General features: G+C 41.5%; 2 long non-coding RNA genes across 9 annotated transcripts in view; one reads left to right on the forward strand and one right to left on the reverse strand.

Annotated features, from left to right (window-relative positions):
• The window catches only part of LOC149971244 (uncharacterized), a 149391-nt gene that overhangs the window by 12431 nt on the left and 116337 nt on the right, over positions 1-20623 (forward strand). For 4 of the 8 annotated variants that reach the window (XR_016492672.1, XR_016492677.1, XR_016492671.1 and 1 more), the window contains exons 1-2: positions 10292-10691; positions 10980-11238. The exons of 3 other annotated variants lie outside the window; for them this stretch is intronic. This is a non-coding gene — a long non-coding RNA (uncharacterized LOC149971244). Of the gene's footprint in view, positions 1-10291; positions 10692-10979; positions 11239-20623 lie in introns of those variants that run through there. One more of the 8 variants, XR_016492673.1, reaches the window with a different exon arrangement.
• Positions 7039-10915, reverse strand: LOC110507187 (uncharacterized). The gene is made up of 3 exons (XR_002471092.3): positions 10800-10915; positions 10339-10395; positions 7039-9995 (listed from the first exon to the last, which is right to left on the reverse strand). It is a non-coding gene; the product is annotated as an uncharacterized LOC110507187 (long non-coding RNA).

Raw genomic sequence — 20623 nt, forward strand, 5'->3', positions numbered from 1 at the left:
GTGCGACTTCTTGACAATGTTTTTGCCGTAATTTTTTGTTGATGTTCTATTTTAAGGGATATCCAGATATTCGAGGTCATCTATTTTTTCCACTCTACCCATACTGGTTGGTTTTATAAAGCTATTGCTGTGAATTGATTGCACTATTTTTAGTTCAACTAATATTGATGAAAGCCTTTAAGATACCAACTGCAGGCTTATCACTGACAAATGCTTGCCCCAGACTTATCATAGTCACAAAGCTTAAAGGGTCTTTGTCTCTTCTGTAGAATAGCCTATTCCTAACTGTCTGTTGTCATTTACACAACACCTCTTTGTATTTCTGATTACAGTACCAGTCACAAGTTTGGGCACACTTAATCATTCAAGCGTCTTTCTTTATTTTGACTATTTTCTACATTGTAGAATAATAGTGAAGTCATCAAAACTATGAAATAACACGTGGAGTCATGTAGTAACCAAAAAAGTGTTAAACAAAAAATCTAAACATATTTTATATTTGACATTCTTCGAAGTAGCCACTCTTTGCCTTGATGACAGCTTTGCACACGCTTGGCATTCTCTCAACCAGCTTCACCTGGAATGCTTTTCCAACAGTTTTGAAGGAGTTCCCACATATGCTGAGCTCTTGTTGGCTGCTTTTCATTTCCTCTGCGGTCCAACTTATCCCAAACCATCTCAGTATGTTTGAGGTCGGGTGATTGTGAAGGCCAGGTCATCTGATGCAGCACTCCATCACTGTCCTTCTTGGTCAAGTAGCCCTTACACAGCCTGGAGGTGTTTTGGGTCATTGTCCTGTTGAAAAACAAATGATAGTCCCACTAAGCGCAAACCAGATGTGATGGTGAATCGCTACAGAATACTGTGGTAGCCATGCTGGTTAAGTGTGCCTTGAATTCTAAATAAATCACAGACAGTGTCACCAGCAAAGCACTCCCACACTATCACACCTCCTCCTCCACACCTCACGGTGGGGACCACACATCCGTTTACCTACTCTGTGTCTCACAAAGACATGGTGGTTGGAACCAAAAATCTCAAATTTGGACTCATCAGACCAAAGAACATATTTCCGGTCTAGTGTCCCTTGGCCCAAGCAAGTCTCTTCTTCTCATTGGTGTCCTTAAGTAGTGGTTTCTTTGCAGCAATTCAATCATGAAGGCCTGATTCACAGTCTCTTCTGAACAGTTGATGTTGAGATGCATCTGTTGCTTGAACTCAGTAAAGCATTTATTTGGGCTGCAATTTCTGAGGCTGGTAACTCTAATGAACTTATCCTTTGCAGCAAAGGTAACTTTGGGTCTTCCTTTCCTGTGGTGGTCCTCATGAGAGACAGTTTCATCATAGCGCTTGATGGTTTCTGCAACTGTGCTTGAAGAAACTTTCAAAAGTTCTTGACATTTTCCAGATTTACAGACCTTCATGTCTTAAAGTAATGATGGACTGTCATTTCTCTTTGATTATTTGAGCTGTTCTTGCCATAATATGGACTTGGTCTTTTACCAAATATGGCTATCTTCTATATACCAACCCTTCCTTGTCAGAACCCAACTGATTGGCTCATACACATTGAGAAGGAAAGGAATTCCACAAATGAACTTTTAACAAGGCACACCTGTTCATTGAAATGCATTCCACGTGACTACAAAATGAAGCTGGTTGAGAGAATGCCAAGAGTGTGCAAAGCTGTCAACAAGGTAAAGGGTGGCTACTTTGAAGAATCTCAAATGTAAAATAGATTTTGATTTGTTTAACACTTTTTTGGTTAATACATGATTCCATATGTGTTATTTCATAGTTTTGATGTCTTCACTATTATTCTATAATGTAGAAAATAGTCAAAAATAAATAAAGAAGAACCCTGGAATGAGTAGATGTGTCCAATCTTTTGACTAGTACTGTATATGTATGCCCATGGAAAATCCATAGAGCCTTTGCAAAATATTCCATAATAGGTCAACTATATTAGGTTGAAGAAGTGCCTAAATAATGTACTAAATAATGTACAGTAAAAAAGCTTTTTCACAGTGGAATTCAGTCTTTTGTGTGAGCGGTGGTGGAATAAGTACAGAATTGTCATACTTGACTAAAAGTATTTGGTTTTAATTTAAGCATCTAAAGTCAATGTTAATTGCTAAAATATACTTAAGTATCAAAAGTAAAAGTGTAAGTCATTTCACATTCCTTATATTAAGCAAAATTGACGGCACAATTATTTTGTTATTTCATTTCATGGATAGCTAGGGGCACACTCCAATACTCAGACATTTACAAACAAAGCATTTGTGTTTTTTGAGCATTTGAGTCTGCCAGATCAGAGGCAGTAGGGATAACCAGGGATGTTCTCTTGATAAGTGGTGAATTTGACATTTTTTCTGTCCTGCTAAGCATTCGAAATGTAACGAGTACTATTTGGTGTCAGCGAAAATGTAGTGAAGTAAAAGTAAATGTTGTCAAAATTATACTGTAAATAGTAAAGTAAAGTACAGATACCCTAAAAAAACGACTTATGTCTTACTTTAAAGTATTTTTACTTACAGTAAGTACTTTACACCACTGTGTGAGCAGTGTGCTACGTACGATGCTGGAATGTTTACACTCGCCCAACCCAAAGTACAGTGGGAATGGAAAGAAAAGTCAACTAGTGGTATTCTTAAAAATAAATAACAGGTTGAGCTGATCTCGACACCCACAACTCTCTGACAGCAGTTGGGCAGCGAGACTCGAGACAGACAGGGAAAGATTTATGTATATATTTTTTTCTGAAATCCTAGCGGCGAGCCAAACATCACAAATGCTGTTTGTTTTGTCATAGGGCGTGAGCGGCAAAGAACACCAAATCTGCCTCGGAGGACGTTGTGGAATGACTGGTGTTCTCTCCTGTGTGGACTGTGGTTTGGTCTAACCCCCCTGAGGTGGGCCCCAACACAGCTGCCATCTGTAGACCAGCATCACACACAGCCACAAATACACTACTTCCTTTACTTTGTTTCATGTATTTGCACATTAATCAACAATTCTCTCCAGCAGTTTAATTTTCAACTGTAGACACACACACACACACACACACACACACACACACACACACACACACACACACAGCATCACACGTTCACACACAACATCACACCTCAGGGCATGAAGCCACAGCACTGTTCATAAAACACTACTTCTATCAGCTCACTAAATACTAAATACTGAAGAGTCCCTTCAGGACCAACTTACAGGTTGTTTATATAATATTCACCTCTTTTCATAAGACGATAACACCACACACAGATGAGGAAGGGCTAGGTTGATAAAATTAGGAAAGTTATCAAAGTAAATCAATATGATTTTATATATAGCCTTTACACTGTGTGTGTGTCCGTGTAGGTATGTGTAATGGCTTATTTTTCTTGTGTAATTCGTTCAGATAATAGGTCCTTGCCACTCATAAGACCTATCATACCACAGATCATTTAGCGTCCATCTTGTGTGCTCCATATTCAACATGTTCAGCTGTCTCAATGTGCAGCAGCCATTCTGAAAGCACCAGTCCAAGTGAAGGAGAGGAACGGAGAGAGCTATTAATCTCCAGGACAATTTTTTTTAATTTCACCAAAAATGACTGCTACTCACACGATCGCTTTCGTGACAGGTCATTATTTATGTCTGGAGCTCCAGCCGTACACCTCCCTCCTCCTCCTCCTCCTCCTCTGTTTCCTCCCCAGCCATCTCTCTCAGGGCCCTGGCTGCCAAATGAGTTTCAGCTAAGCCCCAGCTGCCCCAGTTAAGTGAGAGGAATGTGGGGCAGCGGTGGGTGCTACTACAGCACCAGCCGGGGCTGAGGAGTGTGTGGGTCCTGGTCTCCTCTCCCTGCCTGTCACCGGGATAGAGGAGCCTGGAGGCCTGGATGCCTGTGGGCATGGGCTGGTTCCCCCTCATGTTTTATCATATGTTTAGTGGGAAGGGAGAGATCATCAGTGACAGTCACCTGCCTCTCATTATATGTCTGAGTAGATACTGTATGAATATGTGCTTTCTAAAGCAACATCAACATTTAAGGCCATTGTGGCAAACCATAATGCAGGCACTAGGGATGGGGGTGTGAGCATGCGGGTCTGGGCAGAGGCAATTGTTGTTTGTGTGCGTCTGTAAGTTGTTGTATATGTTTGTATTTGGTGTAAACATAATAAAGCAACACCAACAGGTCTAGGGATGAGTCCCAAATGGCTCTCTATTCCCAGGGCTCTGCTCTAATATAGTGCCTCACCTTGTACAGCGCCTCAGGGGCTCATATCAGGTTTCCTCTCCAATCCCAAAACTAGCTACTGGTGGTACTTTAACAGGGAACAGGTGTGATTTGTTTGTTGCCGATGGGGTTTTGAACATTAGAGACACAGGACACAGATTGTGAAGCAGAGGGCCGGTCAGTCGGTTCATTGCTGGTAGACTGCTGGTGACATTGTAACTCATCCTGGCTCCAGCTATTTGTCAGGTTGTTTGTAGCAAGAGAGGATGCATAGTAAGCAGCGATAGCAAGGACAGGAGCATCGCACAGGGAAAATAGCAGAGTTATTTTTACAGTGTTTATGATATGTCTGTCCGCCCGCCTGCCCGCCCGCCCGCCCGTCCGCCCGCCCGCCCGCCCGCCCGCCCGTCCGTCCGTCCGTCCGTCTGTCCGTCTGTCTGTGTCCGTCTGTATACTTCACTCGACATGCATCTGTCTTCAAAAGAATGGTGTCCATCAAAAACATTGTCTATTTCCAGTATTGCTTAGATCTTTTACTATCGATGTCAATTGTCGGGCCTAGAAAAGGGGTATCTGTGAATTGCAGTCATTATTCTTAAGATCTGGATGCCAACCTAGAATGTACTGTGGCTTCTTTATGTTGCATATCTCAGCCACTTCACATGCAGCATTGAAATCACATAGAAGAGTCTACCGTACCTTTGGAAAGGTAGTGTATGTCATTGCTGTAAGATGAAGTGCATCTAAGGATTACGTCTTTAAGGACACTTGTGAGGACCAGCGTCAAGATATATGATGAAAACTGGAGTGAATTGATTTTCTACTGGATTGCAAAGAAGCTCTGTGAGATTGCATGCCTACTCCAGAACCTACTAGACACATGCGTTTGTGAGTTCTGTATGGAATACAGGCTTTCATTTTTCAAATGTGAAAAGCTACTGCTGCTCTTTGATCAAAAGTACCTCATTCTTTCATCAAAACAGAGGCATTCTGTAGAACAGTGGTCTACTGTATGTCTCTGGGTGTAGCTTTAATGGCTCCCACACACTTAACTGGATTCTCTCCCCAAGCACGTCAGCCTGAGTTAGTCAGTGAATTAATAAGTGCAGAAATGCAAAGGAAAGCCTGATCCCTCTCTCACTTTAATCAATCTGACTGCAGTGACACTAAGTGCATGATTGTGTGTGTGTGTGTGTGTTAGGAGATAAGAGATTGCATTTGTGTTTGTGTGTGTTAGTCTTATGCGAGGGAGAGAGTGTGTGTGTATGCGTGTATGTATGCGTGTGTGTATGCTTGTGTGTGTATGCATGTGCATACATGCATGTGTGTGTGTGCATGCACACGTATGCGTAGGTGAAGGGCCTATGATGGGTGTGATTGATAGCCCTGCACACACAGTGCGTCTCACACACACACACACACACACACACACACACACACACACCGGCGACCACAGTCCGCTTTGGCTGGCTGCAGATGTGCTGCTCTCCTCTGCAGCCTGGAGTTGGACCCACCATTTTTATTACTCCTTCTCGCCACTGCTGGGAGAACGGCATGCTCTGAATGCAGAACGCCCGCACGGCTCCACGGCTGTACAGTTTCACACATGGTGCTGTGTGTCGATACCAGTCAAAAGACACTGTATTGATCAGCACATCTGGAAGGTGGTCAACACTCCATGAGCTCACTACTCGTTTACCACCACACCGACGCCCATCTTTGTTTTCATGCTAATTATTGCAGTGCTTTTGTCTCCTTGGTGCAAAGACAATTGTCTGCCTGTGAGAGATACAGGGTTGTTGTAAAGAAATGAGGCTTGTTTAGTTGGGATGAATCACTTTAATTACACTTAGTTATAAAGTGCCTCCAGCTGATTTGGTGTTTTCGAACGCAGCTAAGCTTTTATTTGCTGGCCCAAAATGATCCCATTCAAAAAGCTAGTATTTCATTCATTAAAGATGCACCAAGTCAATTTCCAACCATGCTATGTTTACGAAGAATGTTGTTGTTTTTTGTCGACTTGTGAGCGAACTCTGAATGAACTCTCCTATTGAAGGATTTGAACAGCCAAAAAGGAGATTCGTTCTCTTTTTTGGGGGGTATTTTTTCCCTGCCTTTTCTACCAAAGTATCCACTAAAATCCCTCTCCCCAGACAGCTTCTGTCCTGTCTGGACTACTCATGTTTGGAGCAGTTGCTTTATGAGACTTCAACCACAGACCTGTGGATTCGCTACAACATCATACTTTTTTTTGTGATCAAGTTTTGATACATTTTTTAGCTGACAAACAAAAAACAACAAACCAACAGACAATACACAAATACATTCATTCCACCTCCACATCCCACCCACAGGACCTGCTTACTTCAGTACATATCATGTTTGTTGATGAGAATGTGACAGAACATCATACATGACATATATGATAATTCTATGATATTTTAGTAATAGCATGTCTTGTGCTGTGTTCAGTTGTCTTCAACTGAAAGCTATGCTAATAAAAAAGGTTCAGTTTCCGCAGAATGTTGCTGTAATGTCCTCATCCTCATGAATGATCATTATCTAATAATGAATTAAATTAGGATTAACATATTTTAGAAGGGGGGCGGAAGGTTTCCGTCACCTTCCCTGGTGATGAGAGATTGTCTGAGAAAAGAACCATGGAGAAGTTTATCACTGGTAACATATTATTTACTCACTGTATAATGCTTCATTAGGCCTACTTGTTGTAAACATGCATGAGCCTTTATAATGTCTTGTGATAAATCTTATAAAAAGTTATACCCCTCTATGTCACTTGACTCAAAATGGCTGCAATTTATTCAGGATCATTGTGAGATGATAATGACATATCTTAAGAAGGTCATACATGCTTGTGACACGTATTACATTGCATTTGAACCGCATCATAATGCATTATACCAGCGTTAAGTAACCAAGTTAGGTAACACCTCCTATAACTCATTTATATGAGTCCATGTCCCAATCAACAGACTCTTTCCCTGGGTTTTTGATCAAACGGATGGCGATGGCTCCTCAGTGCACTGTGCTAGGGCTCATAGCTGCTATGAATCAGACAGAGACACATCTCAATTTTCCTCTGAGACAGCTGCAGTGGGGAATATAAATAATACATGCAGTACAAGTGGAGACTTTAGAAGTGTCGAGCAGCCTTATTCTTCTGGGCATGTGCACCAGACACCCAATTTCTTCCTGGCCCGGCCTCGCCTTGACTCTCCCTCCTCCCTCCCTCTTTCATCTCTCCTCTTCTTTCTCTCTTTCTATCTCATTCTCTTCTTTTCTGTCTGCCTGTCTCTCTCTCTCTCTCTCTCTCTCTCTCGCTCTCCCTTTATCTCTGTCTCCCTGTCTCTTCCCTTTCTCCCTCTCGTCATCTCTTCCTTCCTCTTTCTCTCTGTCTTCAGAGACAGACTGACCCCATCATCACACACATCATATTTGTACACAAACTGCATGCATAAGATATGGCCACGCTGTCAGACTGTACCCTGTAGTAACATTCTTCAAATGGAATATTTCGATTACATGCATTTCACTGATATATACAATACCAGTCAAAAGTTTGGACACATCTACCCATTCCAGGGTTTTTATTTATTTTTGCTATTTTCTACATTGTAGAATAATAGTGAAGACATCAACACTATGAAGTAACACGTATGGAATCATGTAGTAACCAGAAAAGTGTTAAACAAATCAAAATATATTTTGCATTTGAGATTCTTCAAAGTAGCCACCCTTTACCTTGTTGACAGCTTTGCACACTCTTGGCATTCTATCAACCAGCTTCAATCAGTTGTGTTGTGACAAGGTAGGGGTGGTATATAGAATATAGCCATATTTGGCAAAATACCAAGTCCATATTATGGCAAGAACAGCTCAAATAATCAAAGAGAAATGACAGTCCATCATTACTTTAAGACATGAAGGTCTGTCAATCTGGAAAATGTCAAGAACTTTGAAAGTTTCTTCAAGCGCAGTTGCAGAAACCATCAAGCGCTATGATGAAACTGGCTCTCATGAGGACCGCCACAGGAAAGGAAGACCCAAAGTTACCTTTGCTGCAGAGGATAAGTTCATCCGAGTTACCAGTCTCAGAAATTGCAGCCCAAATAAATGCTTCACAGAGTTCAAGTAACAGACACATCTCAACATCAACTGCTCAGAAGCGACTGCGTGAATCAGGCCTTCATGGTCGAATTGCTGCAAAGAAACCACTACTTAAGGACACTAATGAGAAGAAGAGACATACTTGGGCCAAGAAACACAAGCAATGGACATTAGACAGGTGGAGATCTGTCCTTTGGTCTGATGAGTCCAAATGTGAGATTTTTGGTTCCTAAAATGCAGAGTAGGTGAACGGATGATCTCCGCATGTGTAGTTCCCACCTTGAAGCAGGGAGGAGGAGGTGTGATGGTGTGTGGGTGCTTTGCTGGTGACACTGTCTGTGATTTATTTAGAATTCAAGGCACACTTAACCAGCATGGCTACCACAGTATTCTGCAGCAATACACCATCACATCTGGTTTGCGCTTAGTGGGACTATCATTTGTTTTTCAACAGGACAATGACCCAACACACCTCCAGGCTGTGTAAGGGCTATTTGACCAAGAAGGAGAGTTATGGAGTGCTGCATCAGATGACCTGGCCTCCACAATCACCTGACCTCAACCCAATTGAGCTGGTTCGGGGTGAGTTGGACTGCAGAGTGAAGGAAAAGCAGCCATCAAGTGCTCAGCATATGTAGGAACTCCTTCAAGACTGTTGGAAAAGCATTCCAGGTGAAGCTGGTTGAGAGAATGCTAAGAGTGTGTAAAGCTGTCATCAAGGCAAAGGGTGGCTACTTCGAAGAATCTAAACTTTAAAATATATTTAGATTTGTTTAACACTTTGGTTACTACATGATTCCATATGAGTTATTTCATAGTTGAATGTCTTTGACAGGTACTGTATTTAAGATATAAGATATACTATTTATAAGCTATTTATGTTTAATTCAATTATAGGTTGAACATGATGATCAGGTAGGTAGTTTTCAATTGGCTACTGTATATTTGTATGTATTATAGTTTTCTAATCAAATCCTACATCCCAGTCTTTGAGAGACAGTAAATGCCAAGACTCCATAGTCTCTCCTCCATTGCCACATACAGTATTTGCCTTACCAAGTACACTAGAAAAGTTCCTCCTCTGCCTGCTTTGTTGCACGTTTCCTCCTGGCTTCCTCTCTCTGCTGAACCGTTAAAAACAAGCTTTTTTCTCGCCTGGGTCTGTCTATATGAAACTACAGATGTAGGATCTTAATTTGAGCCAGTTTGCTACATCAGGAAAATACTCCTGCAGCTACAGGCAATGGAAATTATTATGGGAATTATAATTCATGGACATTTTTGTAGGGGTTGATTAATTTTTTGTAAGGGAAAATCAAGTCTGAAATAACAAAATTGCAAAATACACTGCATGTCTTACATTTCCTGCTTATGCAGCAAAGTTATCCTGCAATAAGGTGATCAAGCTAAGATCCTACTCCTGTATGCACAGCCCCTGTAGCTGCAATATGTTGTGGAGTGGGCAGAACTGTCTGTTTCTTACTAAGGGAATTGTTACTGCCCATAGTGCACAGCCAAGCTGCGATTGTTTAAGAAAAAGAGAAGTGGGTCTGTTCTGTCGGGTAGCGTAGCGGAGGTGCTATTGGGTGCACCCTACCTTTGTTCTCCTGTGTTTCCCATGTCCTATAGGCTCCTGTTGAATGATTGGTGTGAGAGGTTTAATGAGCTGCTGAAGACAGGTCTTCACATCTGACCCAGTGCCTTATTAAAACACACTGGATGTATGCGCAAGCAAACGCACACACGCTCATGTACGTACACACACTCAGACACGCAATCACCCCCCCTCCACGCACACACACACGCACGCACACACGCACGCATGCACGCACACACACACACACACTCAGACACGCAATCACCCCCCCTCCACAAACACACGCACGCACGCACACACACACGCATGCACACACGCACGCACGCATGCACACACACACACACACACACACACACTCATTGGCACTACTTATACTTACTGTTATACTTGTGAGTGAAAAGAGAGGGAGGGGTACAAGAAAGTCCTTATGCTGCAACTGTGTAGAGAAGCAGGAAGGATTCAGGGCAAACAACAGAAAAACATCAACAGCTGAGCTGACTATCTCACATTCCTTTCCTTTTCTGTGTAATCTCCAACTAGGACTGGACAATGACCGCATGCAGGGGAAAAACACTTCCCATATTCTGAAAAGTGCGCAAGGCTGCATATGAAAATACAAAACAGTACTCATCGCATTACAGTTACAGTACTCTGTCCCAAACTTTGTGATGGATTACTATGGAAAAATTTGGAAAATTAATGAAACACACACAACAAAGAGTCGGACGAAAGGTGAGTGCAGTTCGCCGATCTTAATCTTCCATTTATCCTAACCCCCTTTTTCCCCTCCGCTATCCCCTGCTTGCTCTCTCCATTCTTTCCATCCTTCTTTGCACTTACCTTTGTCTGTGTCCAGCGTAGTCTGTCTGGCTGAATGCGGGTGTCATGGAGAGGGAGCAAATGTTCTGGCGTTTGGGGAAGGCATTGTCAAAGCCACGGCTATCTATTGTGTCTGTGTGGCTGACTCTCCCTCTCTCCTCTCTCTCTCCCTCCGCTCTCCCAATCCTGGGCCTCTCTCAGCTCTGGAGCGAGGGATTGACAGAGAGAGAAAAGAAGAAGAGAAGCGTGGCGGCGATTTGGCAGCTGCCCGGTGCCCAGCTGCATTGGAAAACTCCTGCCGCCTTTTCCTTTGCGGTGGTTCCCTCCCGGAGTGGTTTGTTTGGGGGACTGGTGTCCTGGGTGGGTGTCTGGCTACGCTCCCCTGCGGCAGATCTGGCTGCTGGGGCTGTGACTGTGGCTGTACCTCCTGGGGGAGCTGAGGAATGGAGGTCTGGCCATAGTGAGTTCTCCCTTTCTCTCTCACATTGTCCCCTATCCCCTTAACCGGTAGCTGAACTGCCAAAACCTCCACCTTATCATATACCTCTTCATTCTGTCTCTCGCTCATCCCCCTTGTCCAGCTCTCCACTGGGTAAAGATAGTTTTTAATTACCTCTTACCTGTCAGTTGTTACTAAGTGCTTTTTAAGTGCATGTTTCCCTTAAATTGAGTGTTAAAATGTAGTGTTAGAGCCGTTCACCTATAGGGGCCGTGGGTCTAAAGAGTGCATGTTTCTGTTTAGTAAATCAGTGAGCATTTTCTGTTTGCTCAGAGAGCAAGGCAAAATTGAGGCCGTTGGTAAACGTATCCACACAACCACCAGTCACACACAAATGCACGATGTGACAGTTTGGATCTTTTATATTGTTATTGTGCGTCAGGACTTTTACCAAAGAATACACAGCTATGAAGGATAGCTCAACCTTTGGAAGCAAAGCGCACTTCCTCCTATCATTTCCTGACTCTGTCTGTGACTTGATTTTATTGCTGTAGACGTTCATAACTTGAAGGACAGAGCTCAAATACTTAACTGATATATTTACAGAGCCGAAGGTTTTGGTACTGACTCAAATTGTTCTGAATTGAATGACATGTTTCAACAAATAATACATGTTTGTTTTACTAATGAAAAATGGTTTAAAAAAAAGTGAGAGAATTTGATGGTTCAGTTAATTTTGATAGTCTGGTGCCTGTTTGTTCTTGATAAGCTGCTGTTGTTTTTGTTTCTCAATTTTGACTGTGCTTTAAAAAACTTTTTAAGTTCTACTCCCACAATAATGAAACTATACTGTGGCATTACAGCTGTCATCTGAAGCTAGTATAATGTCTTTTCAATCTCCTATATTTCAGCTTCAGAAATGTAAAATAGGCCATCTAAGCAACTTTGTAACTCACCCTATCGTCTTAGTCAGCAGATTTAAAATGTATTAAATAATGATCAGGATTTTTCCGTATTCCTCCCCTGTAGTTCAGTATTAGATTTGTTTTTGTCAGGGTGCGTACTTGAGCTCCTACCAACTGGTGTTGATATGCAGCAGTCTGAAATTGATTAAACAGTCTTGAATGCCAGACAACCAATAGTCTAACACTCAGGTTTGATTTGCTGAAATGACATTCGAGCAGATGCCAGATGTGACGATTTCCTGAAAGGCAACCAACGCGTGCAATTCAAATGGTAATTCTAAATCATTATAGTATAAGTCAAGAAACCTGATCATGGTTGCACATAATGGCATGGCAGATGAAACAGAGACTATTTCTGGAATCAATCATTAGGATTTATTTTTTATTTTTCATTGTTTTATGTAGATTGGATGTGATTTGTTATCACGATTGCTGAGGCTTCCTAAAGAGAGCAATCTGAACTCTTTGGTTCAGAGGGGACCCCTGTTATATGTACTAGTAAAGCACTGGCAAATACATTTTCCATTTATTTTGTTGAGAAATTGTGTGATTATTTAGCCACAAAAAAAGTGTTTGACGGAAAACTAAAGGAAAACTAAAGGAGACTAGAGAGAGACAGAGAGAGAGGGAGAAAGAGAGAGAGAGAAACTTTTGTACTTTACAAATTGAAAAGTACAATTAAATAGACATATATTTCAAAGTAGTAAATTTAGCATAAAGCTAAAATCTTTACAATGACGGATTGTTTTAACTCGCTGAATTTTGTAAGATTACTGTAGAAACCGCCCCTTTAGAATTTTATAGTGTATAGTCAGTAAATGGTATACGTTCTTCATTATAGCCTCTGAGATTGTGAGAATACTTTCAACCAATAGATAACATTACATGTTATTTATAAAAGTGGACAGATTCATTCAGTTGCCAAATGTTCTTACCTAAAGTGTTAGTGCTCGGCGTTGTGGAATCTGCAGTGCAGAAGTGTGCTGTGAATAGAGTGTAGTATGTCTGACTGTCCAGGAGAGGGGGAAAGGAAACATCTTTATTCAGTGAATGAAAATCTCTCCGTTGAACTGCACTTCTGATCGTCCCAGCTCTGAGTCCCAGTACAGCAGACCAGTACCCATTTACACAAAGCTTCTCCGTTTAAGAGTGCTGGTCTAGGATCAGCTCCTACCTGTCCATGTCATTTTATTTATTAAATGCAATTTGAACACAGGCCCAGATCTGAGAGAGGTCTGGTTGATTTAATGCTAGAGGGGCACTATCATAAAACAACTGTATCTTTGGCCAAGCTGTTTTTTTTTATGCATTTCAGAATAACATTTCTTAAATAAGTATGAGCAATGTACATGAATGGTGAATGGCATATGTCTGCCTAGTATTAAGCCAAGATCATGTAGTAGCTAATAGTGAAAATTGCAATTTTGTTGCATGAGCCAGTCATGTTTAGTCAAGATCATGATCTATAATTTATACTTAACACATTCTATTTCTATAATAATGATGCAAGGATTTTGTAAAGACAAAAGTGATTTTCGTTTTTAAAGGTGAGATTATTCCATAGGAACTACTTACTGTACTATGTGTCTTCATTAGAAAATAAGCTTTAAGAAGGAAATGCTTATGGAATTTTTCACCAGATAATTGGTTTGATTTTTACAATGATTTACAAAAAAAATAGCATTACATTTTTTGTGATTTGGATTTAAATTGTACTGAATAATATTTATTTTTTGTATACTATAGTAAATGGTAAAAGTAAAAAAAAAAACAATAAAATCAATATAAATAGCAATATCAGTAGTTTCTAGTTTTACCATAGGCTCCGGGGTTTTCACAATTGTTAAGCCGAGCTAGTTTTATGTAGAATCTCACTTTGTGAGTTTTACATTAAAAGAAAAGAAGACATTCACTCTGCAGAATTTACCATTGTTGGAGTTCCCTTTACATGTGTGTTTCTAGAGACACAGAGAAATATGTGTTTGATTACCAGACTTAACTCGGCTCCTTTCAGTTTTCTCCCAACTTTTCAACACATAAATTGTTAACGTTAAATAAACCACACATCTTGCAAACGTTCAAAAATCTGTACTTGATCCCAGGCTTTAAATAATAAACACTCTGTCAGCCTGTTGCTTTTCTTCACAGATAATGTACAGTTTGTGATGATTCAAAACCCCAGTTGAAGTGATAGGTAGTGTTGCATTGGTTCAGCGTTAGAGTAGAGTAGAGCAGGACGAGACTGTATGGCACAAAGAGAGACGGGACGTTGATTTGTTCCCGTTTTGTAAGCCCCCTCATTCCCCCCTGCCCCCCCCCCCCTCTCTCTCTCTCTCTCTCTCTCTCTCTCTCTCTCTCTCTCTCTCTCGCTCTCTCTCTCTCTCTCTCTCTCTCTCTCGCTCTCTCTCTCTCTCTCTCTCTTTTTCTCTCTCTCCCAAGCAGTGTAAACACACAACTCCAGAGGAATGTTGGACTCTCTGACCTCACAGCAAACACTCTGGTGCAGTTCACTCAGTTCAGCCTGGCCGTGCAGTGCTCTGAGTGCAGCCAGCTCCTCTCCCCTCGCCTAGCCCCTCTCCTCTCTCTCCTCTCCCCTCGCCGCTCCTCTCCTATTTGAGCCAGAGAGGGAATGAGGGAGAGAGAAACAGAGCGGCCAGATTCCTTCCTGCTCTCTCTCTTTTGCTCTCTTCGTGGCGGGCGAACCCCATTGTGTGCAGTGCCTGGCACACTGCAACCCCCCCCACCCCCTCCCCAATGCCCTATTCCCCCCTCTCCCCTTTAACTGTCACTCCTCACAACTCCTCATTATGTCCACACAGAGCCACACACACCACAGTAGCTTGCGGTTCCTGGAAATATGTTATGTGGCACGGAGACCAAGGTAGTGTCCCTGCCTGGGCGATTGGTTGTGCACTGAAAGGCAGCTGTAAAGCATTGAAAAGCAAAGGGTTACTACCTTAATGGTGTTTGTATTTGCCTGTGATTTGGACCTCTCCCCATAGTGTTAAATTGCATAGCTTATCTTTCTGTGGCGCAGGACAAGCAGAACCTTTAAGCTGCTTCCTGACCATGCAGTCACCACCAGCGAACTGACAGACAAGAGTGGATCAGCTAAAGTTAGATCAAAGCCGACAGCATCTGTCAGTGTGTGTAAAGGCAGTGTAACATGAATGTTTGACCTCCTCTCTCTTTCTGGGCCAGCCAGACTGGGCTCAGTCATGTTTAGCAGATACAGCAAGCCACCCCTACACACATACTGTACATATACACAGACCAATGTGCGCACATGAACTCTCGCACTCGTGTGTACACACAGATATATGCATGTATACACACACACACACACACACACACACACACAAACTGCCGATGCTGGAGGGCTGATATTTAATGTGTCTGGGATGGGTGGGGAAGCTGTCAGGGCAGGGAGCACAGTGAGCCACACATTCATTCCACTGGGCTACCTCTCATACAATAGACAAATGTGGGTTTTTCACTGAACCAAAAGTGTTTTCACTGTGGTTTCCTTAGGTACTGTCATGGCACGGTGGCTCATCCAGTGCTGTCATTTCAAACACATCCCCATTTCACTGCAGCTTTCATTTCATGAACCTAATTTACCCTGGTATTTCGTTTTATGACACTACAGAGACATATGTTACATTTATAGAATGCCTTTTATGATCCCTAATATCATTACCTCAGGTATGTCTACGTTATGCCGGCACCATATAAATCCTGTTTACAGGGTAGGCCTGCACCCGAAGAACGACTGGATTATCTTGGCTGTTACAAGTGCATCTTTAAATGCTCATCTCTGTCTATGGTTGCTTCCCAAACGGCATCCTATTTTCTTTTTAGTGCACTTTATAGGACATAGGGTGCCACTTGGGACGCATCCTCTGTCTATGGAGATGGCTGGGGAAGAGGGTGGGCGCCAAGCAGCTAGCTACAAGACTCGTCTCATTTCTTTAAGCTGAGTAAACGCAGCTCGGGAGTTTGGGAGCCGGAGATACCAGGGAAGAATTTCACCTGAACAAAGAGGCTGGTTGTGTTGGCGCTCCACCAGGGGCTTGATCTCTGTGAGCTGTAATTTAACAGAGAAAAGGACAGTGTTCAGTAGAGGGAGGGATGGAGGGAAAGAGGGAGGGAGGGATTCCCAGCTTTTCCCATCATCTGATTTTTTTCTCAAATGATCTATTTCAATAAGCACAGCACAGCAACCCCATCTAAACAGTCATTTCAAGATGTCCACCAGTTTTAGTTGCTCATAACCATGTGCTGTGTCAGTATCAAAGTGTATGTAATTATGTTTTTAGATTAAGATTGTTGCTGTCATCGTGAACCTCACTGATCAGAACCCTAACCCTGTTTTATTGTATGGCGTTGAACCTGGTATGGTCCTCTCTGGAGAATAATTTGTTAAAGGGGACAGAGGGGTTACTCTGTCCTCTGCTGGTGGGTGTTGGCTAGTGCATCAGGTTCATGACCAGAAAGTGGCGTTTGGACTGGTGAAAGTCGTTTTAGCTTTAAGGTGGTGTTCATATGACAGCGATTCATTTTGATTGTCGACACAGAGGGTCAATTATGATTGCAGCATTTTGTCGTACATTTCCCTTAAGTTGCACTGTTGTTGCATGCTGAGTAAAAGTCAGCTACTTCACAGAAGTATAATAAATTCATACAAATATGACATGGCTGTCATGGCTTTATCATTATAATGATCTGTGGCTATCTTCCTCCGCTATGGGAACGAGAAGCACACCATTTAAAGTCAATTATGGACACTGAGTATGAATATGTATGCCAATGTATATGAATGTGCCTATGTACTGCATATGTCTATGGGTGTGAATAGGTATGTGTATGTTTGAAGCCTATGCAGGAAGCCAGTGTCCGTGGACTAGGAGGAGGACTGATGGCCAGGCAAAGAGAAGCAGATGGCTGGAAATATAGACTGCTAAATTATTCATCAGGTTTGGAGCCTTGGGATGAATGGGAAGCTAGCTAGAGTGGACGGTTTTATTAGCTAGGAGTTGGTGGAGGACTCAGAGAGAGAGAGAAGTGGTGGGGGAGTGGGTGGGCAGAGAGAAAGAGAGAGATTGAGGTGGGGGGAAGAGATACTGTATACAGTCTAGAATACAAGCTGTTCTGCACTCATTGTTAAGCGTGCATAAATTGAACATTATTCCCTTTTGATGCACTTTTCTCTCTGTGCTTATTCTGACCTTGAATTTAAGCATGAGAATAGAATGCTATTCACCCGCTATTAATTCGGCTTGGAGATGTAAGTAATGAAGGTGTGGTGGAGGTGTGTCTACAGATACACCATATTCTGAGCTTGACTCCGATCTTGAATAATTCCACCACCTTTACTTGCAAGGTTGAGCAAACCTGCCGGTTCAAAGTCGAAAAGCATCGACTTATTTTCTCCTATAGAAATAACAACATTCTCCAAGCACTTTCATTTATAAATTGATAAGAGCTATCGATAATAGCTAGATCAGTGAGTAATCCGCTTGGAGAAGGGAATTGTAAATACACATAGAAATAGTTTTAGATCCTTTTTTTCTTATGATCCCGGAAGACGAATGTGAAACCAGTCACATCGAAGCAAACTGAAAATGATATTAACATGAAATGTATTGTGGCCACTTTTCCACAGTGAAGTAGGCTATAAATAGCTGTGCCATTGTTCAGAATTGTAACTGTATGCCATCATAATTTGCGTGGATGAAATTTGGAGACCCACGCTATAGGCTTCTGTGGGGCTGAACCTGCTGCGTTGATGTATCCGCTTTAGAACGTTTCAATTCTATACCCGGGCTTTTCTCCGTTTTATTTGACCATTTCTACCATGTTAAATATTAGTCACTATCGGGAACCACCGTCAGTAATACCCACATACATTTACGTTTCCTTCCATTTGTAGTCTACATTCTGCATCATTCCATTCCGTTGACCTTTCTTTCCTCTGTCACGTCTGTGGAGTTGTTCCTGAGGGTCACTAACATTACTGGATCATATTAGGCTAATGTTGGGACATGTAGCCTCTATGAATCATTATGGAACTCAGACCACAAGTAGCAGGTTAAACCTGGAGCCTCTGGAGCCTGGCACATGGTTCATGACGACTGGACCTTTGTCACACAGTTCCATGATTTGTGAGAATTAGGGTAGATTAATAGGACTTTTGTTCAACACCTAGTGTACACTTTTTTCCCCCTTTTAATGAAAAACGATACTTTCTAGAAACATTTGACAAGACTAGGCCAACAAAAGAGGACATAGACACAACTTTTAAAGTTTGCCAAAATAATCTATAAGATTAGAGTATTTTTAAATTTACCAGTTGGTGCTGAAACGAAGACAAAGATGCATAGATGGCATTCTATCATTGATCCCTATACTCTGAACCGGTTCTCTCTATGTATTCTAGTCTGTTGACATTTAAAGGGATGGCCTAAGATAAATGTACAAAATAATTCCATGAGAAAATCTGTTGGTCAGTAAGTGGGAGGGTTTTCAGCAGTTTAATTAAATGTATTCAGCGCAAGGGAACCGCACCTGCAAAGCTCATTACGCACCTGCGTAAGTTATTAGTCTGAGAAATGCCTAGGAAAGGTGTGCCTGGGAAAGGCGTACATTTCCTGAGTTGGAATCGGCCCCTTACTGTTTAGCATGTTGTCTACATTACTGTAAATGGGATGAGCATGATTACACACAGTATTTCAAGAGAGGCTCATTACATGGTGTTGAAGTAAGATAGCGTTGTACTTTATTCATGACACATTAAGTGTATTATTATTTACCTTGGGCCCAATTCAGACCCCTTTCCTACGCAGGGATTTCCTACACACTTCTAAATTGTTGGTATTCAGACTTACCTTATGCAGGTGCATAACAGGCTTTCCATGCATGGTTCGCTTGCGAGCACTGAATACATTTAATTCAACTGCTGAAAGCCCTCCCACTTGCTGGCCAACAGATTTTCTTGTGGAGTTTTCATTCAATGGGGTTTTTATTACATTTATCAAAATCCATCCATTTCAATTTGGTATACCTTTAATTAGAGTCAATCGAATATGTGAAGAGAACAGAATATTAGGGATCAATTGAAGGTGCTACATAGGATTTATTTTTATTTTTGCTTTGTAATTTCAGAAAATTTTCATTTTATATCTGGCGCTAATAGTGGAATGATAGATTTCACAGTATTACTTACGTGCCAGTGTTGTGGTTTCGCTGTGATATTCATTCGCGTGTGGATTTCTTTCGCCGGAGCAGCATCTGTCTAGTGGAAATCATTCATTTCCTGATTGCAAAAATTCTACACTGTTCGCTCAATTTCAGTTTAGTGTAGAGAATCATTGTATCATCTAAATCTCTGTGAAATATATTTTCAATAACAGAAAATATAGATTTTACAGCTGTTTGAAGCTGGTGGACCAAAACCAAAAGTAACTTTCATTTTTGGTCCACCAGCTTTAAATAGCTGTAAAAATTATATTTGTTCTTATTGAAAATATTTTTCACCCCAAATGAATAGTGGGTGAATATCATGGTCAGAATATGCTTAGAGAGAAAAGTACATAGAAAGGGAATACATTCCATTTGTGTTCACTTAACTCGGGTCGGCATGACTTACAGTGACTTCAAAAAGTATTCACACCTCTTAACTTTTTCCACATTTTGTTGTGTTACAGCCTCACTGATCTACACACAATACCCCATAATGTCAAAGTGGAATTTTGTTTATAGACATTTTTTGAAATGAATAAAAAATGTAAAGCCGAAATGTCTTCAGTCAATAAGTATTCAACTCCTTTGTTATGGCAAGCCAAAATAAGTTCAGGAGTAAAAATGTGCTTAACAAATCATATTTTTTTTAATTTTACCTTTATTTAACTAGGATTGTCAGTTAAGAACAAATTCTTATTTACAATGACTGCCTACTGGGGAACACTGGGTTAACGGCCTTGTTCAGGGGCAGAACGACAGATTTTTTTACCTTGTCAGCTCGGGGATTCAGTCCAGCAACCTTTCGGTTACTGGCCCAACGCTCTAACCACTAGGTTACCTGCCCCCCAACACATAATAAGTTGCAAGGATTCATTCCATGTTCAATAATAGTGGTCAATACACCCAGTCCTTACAAAGATACAGACGTCCTTCCTAACTCAGTTGCTGGAGAGGAAGGAAACTGCTCAGGGATTTCACCATGAGGCCAATGATGATTTTAAAACAGTTACAGAGTTTAATGGTATGAGAAATCATTGTAGTTACTCCACAATACTAACCTAAATGACAGAGTGAAATGAAGGATGCCTGTACAGAATAAAATATTGAAAAACATGCATCCTGTTTGCAACAAGGCGCTTAAGTAATACTGCAAAAATTTGGAAAATAAATTAACTTTTTGTCTTGAATACAAAGTGTTA

The sequence above is a fragment of the Oncorhynchus mykiss genome, chromosome 27 (genome assembly GCF_057628025.1).
Source record: "Oncorhynchus mykiss isolate SJ-2025 chromosome 27, ASM5762802v1, whole genome shotgun sequence".
Lineage (NCBI taxonomy): Eukaryota > Metazoa > Chordata > Actinopteri > Salmoniformes > Salmonidae > Oncorhynchus > Oncorhynchus mykiss.